This window comes from Euprymna scolopes, chromosome 10 (assembly GCF_053919585.1).
Source record: "Euprymna scolopes isolate OS-2025 chromosome 10, ASM5391958v1, whole genome shotgun sequence".
Classification (NCBI taxonomy): Eukaryota; Metazoa; Mollusca; class Cephalopoda; order Sepiida; family Sepiolidae; genus Euprymna; species Euprymna scolopes.
The window spans coordinates 21,186,573-21,190,947 of NC_136491.1; positions in this window are offsets into that span (position 1 = coordinate 21,186,573).

The following is a 4,375-nucleotide window of genomic DNA, read 5'->3' on the forward strand; positions in this document are numbered from 1 at the left end:
TTCTGAGTTTTTTATTTCCAAAAAAATAAATGTTTTACTTTTTCTTTAAACTTGTTCTATTTTTAACTAGCGGGGGTACACGGCGTTGCCTGGGTATGTTGCGGTGGTGTAGTAAGGGTGGGAATAAAAAGCATCCCAGCAGGGGGGGGGGGGCGAGAAACAGCAGGGTGAAGAGAGGTGTAAAAAAAAAGTGGTAGTAAGCTGGTACCCGTCACCATCGCACAAGCAGAAGTTGCATGCGTCGCATTTAAGTCAATCGAAACGTATGATTATGCTTCATATGAAAAAGCCAACAAACACCCAAGATGACTTTTGTTTAACTCGATCAAAAGAAAGGAAAGAAAGTTTGTGAATGCGAGATATTACGATCTGGAAAGTATGCAAGAACTCCCATCCAAAAAGTCTTTGCACCCATTTTGCCTTGCATATATTAGACTAGCGTGGGTGCCTGGTGTTGCCCGAATGTTTGTCGGTGTAAAAAAAAATTTTGGTAGGGAGGTAAGCTCAAACCCGAAGCCCTAACGCGAAGGTGGAAAAGAAAGGGAAAAAAAACCCTGACACCTTACCGCTCGGGACAGGAACTGGAAAGCGTTCTAATTTAACAATTAAAAAGTAAAGTAACAGGGGCATAAATTTAATGAGATCAAACATCACGCCATAGGGGAATGAAATCCTGCAGTTATTTGGGGAAAACTAGCTCCCCATAAAAAGGGGACTTTCCAAATGAATAGAATTGTCTGATATAAGGTGTTTCCCCCGCATTAATCAAAGCTCATTTTATTTTTTGAACCTCCCGGCACGAGTGCCAGGTAGACGCATTTGTTATGGATTCAGTTTCGCTTTTTTATATAGAAAAACCAAATAAATATGCAGAGACTAAGAAATACTGCAAAAATAGCGTGTAAAAGTTGACCAAATAAAAGATACACATGATGTTGTTTCGTAAATCGGAGATATAATAATCTAGGGAGTATATAAAAAGTTCTAAGAAACAGCGCCCCCCACCCCAAATCCCCCCAAGAAGCCTTTGCCGGATATCTTATTATAAACTTTCCTACTGTATGTGTGTGTGTGTGTGTGTGTGTGACGCGGTTTATCTCAGCCTACAGGCAACCCACCCAGGCAAGTTAGGTACCGAAATGAAGCTTACGACCCAGCGGATGTTTTAGTGATATTTATATCCATGTTTGGTGTATGGAAATGCAAAAAAAAAAAAAAAAAAATACAAAAAAATAACGATTTACTAAACAATGTTTTATTTAATGGATACTTTTTCGCTGCAAGAACCCAATGTTTATAACTTTAATTAGTACTGCTAAATCTACTGTTAAAAAGTATTTTAGCAAATGTTTTTTAACTTTAAACATTTTATTTTAAAAAACAATCTATGACAACACTTTGAAGAGCATTAATGATCAAGATCACTGTGTTTCTCTCTCCTTCAAACCTGAAGCACAACATAGTGCAATGCAAGAGAGAAATGGCTGGTTACGTTAATATACTTAAAACCAAGCTTCTTTTCTATAACCACAAATGCTTGTATCTTCATTTTGCTCTTATGGATAAAACGGTTTTGTCCTTGATAAGGATATAAGACTTTCTTTCACTTCAGATAGAAAATGGACAACAGACTGACAATCATAACATAAATGCTTGAAGCAAAATTTAAAACCTGTGTATGTACTTTCATACAATGTACTTTCATACAATGTACTTTATGTGGCTGGTAGATAGGTTTTGTATAGTAGTGTCTTCGATAAGTATTAATAATCGAAAAAATCCGATGAAAGAAGGAGCAGGCGATTTTGACTAAAATTAACGCCTTATACAGCCTAACATCACAAGGAAGAAGTTTTATACCCGCACAAATAGAAAGACTAGGCATATAAAATTACCAGTAGGTTCTTTAATATGACAGGGACACGTTTGAAATGAATGTTTCTGTTTAGGGAAAAATTGAACCATGATACATGACTTTTGCATTTTAAACTTTAATTCGAGTCATTTTATATAAAAACAATTTTATAAAATCAACAGTAGATTCTCTACAGTGCAATGTAGACTACAATGTATTGTGGATGCATTTAAGTTCATTCATTGATATTTATGCAGCAACCATCTATGGTAACACTTGAAGAGCTTTACTTTGTTTCTTTCTCTTCTAACCTGAAGCACAATATAGTGCAATGGCTAAAACAATCGGTGCTATGATAAAATGTATCCCTTTTCTGATACTGCCCATTTGGGATGCTTTAAATCTATTTGATCCAAAGAAACAAAGTTTTATCTTTGAATCAAGGTGCTTTAAACCCAAATTTGTTTTTGAACTTTTCTTTTTATTTTATATCTTACAAATAAGGATTGAAAACCATTTTTATATAAATTCTGTTAATTAATAAATTATATTTTTATGACCGTTTATAGAATTCTAATATTTTTAAAAATTTTCTGAAATAAAAAAATTCTGATTACTTTTTCGTTTGTCTTTTTTTATCTTGAATATTTGATATAAAACTTATTGTTGCACACATTTTGAGAATATCTTGTTATCAATCATGTTGCAACAATGTGTGTGTGTTTTATTGTGTCAATAATACAACACATGTGATCAGACAAAATGATATTAGGTTAGCTGCTCAATTGGATTTATATTTAGAGAACAAGGTGGCTATGCCATCAAATATAAGACTGGCTTGTCAGTTTGACACCTTCTGGCACTCGAAATCGTCCAATTAGTTCATCACAGATTATTCCAGCCCAAATCATGACACTCCACCTCCCTGTTGATGACAAAATCGATGAAGGTAGGAAATCTAAGAAGACTCCATACTTTGGCCCACCCAACTGCTCCATCAAGGGTTGCTCTGGCCTCATCGGTGAAAAGAACATTTTCAAAGCTGGTGTTCATGTATTTCTAAGCCCAAACCAAACGTTTTTTCCTCATGAGTTTGGTTTAAAACAAGTCTTGATGCTTCTTGCAATTTCATTTAAGACATTGCAGCGTGTCTTTCTGGACAAGGAAGTATTCCAGCCTTGTCAAATATAGCAGCACTGTTGTTGCCCGGCTATTTGATAAGTTGATGGCTAATTCTTCTAACATCACGAGTAGAAACTGGCTTTCTTATGTTTTTGTCCTTCCTTGGTTTGATGCTTGGATTTTTAACGAATGAAGATAATGTTCTTCGATCTCCTTCAAACTCCTTGGCTAAATCTATGAGAAATAAACCTGCAAGGCCTTAACAATGCGCTCCTTTTCAGTAACTGTCAATCGACCCTTTCTAGGTATTTTGAGAGATCTACAATAAAGTGACACACACTTTAAATTACCAGAAAATAGAAAAATTAGCACAATTTTCAAAATATTTGTTCAAATTTGACAAAAAATCAGGGAAATAAGGAACTGTCTTATGTGCTTCCACTGTACCAAATTTTACTTCTCTGCATTCCATAGTAATTTCGAAATTGAAAAAATATTCACCTGCAATAAATATATATATATACTAGCATGGGTGCCCGGCGTTGCCCGGGTGTTTGGAGGGGTATGGTGAGCAAAAAAAACAAACCAACACAAAAAAACGGTCAATTTTTTAAAATTTGACTCCTATTATGACTTCTTAACATTTATTGTTTGAGGCTCAAATCAAGTTATTAAGTTAGATCCATATCCAAGGAAGCTATATCTAAAATTTCAAGTGTTTAGACCCCAAATTGTCGGAGGAGTTTGGTAGAGTTCTCAAAGGTCAAATAGTTGAACTTTGACCCCTTAACAGCCAAATTTCTGGCCGAAAACCGATCACATGGATTTTCCCAAATCTCAGTACCCTGTATATCAAATTTCGAGTCTGTAGATTAAAAATTGACAGAGTTATTGCGTAGGGAAATGTACACACACACACAGAGACACACGCAGACACATTCACTTTTGTAGATATATAGATGTATATATATATATATGTATATATATATGTATGTATATATATGTATATGTATATATATACAGTGATGATCATATTTATTGGCACGGTAAAATAAAAGTTAAATTTTGTCTAATAAATTCTAAAAAAGAGATTAAATTAAAGAAAATAACAAAGTATATTATGTATTTTTAACTGGCCTTTCCGATGCAGCAATCGGATTTTAGAAAAAATAAATAACAAAGGAACAACAAACATAATTGCAAAAAACCCTTATTCAAAATTATTGGCACGGCTTTGTTTTTCTTTTAGTATCAGTATAATATCAATCAATTTCCGGTTTACGTGCTTTCTGAACTTTTTTATAGCCATATTATGCTTGTTTAACGCTAATTCAGTGAATAATTTTTTTTCAGATAATTTTTAGATAGCGATTTATTTAAACTATTATAAGTGACTAA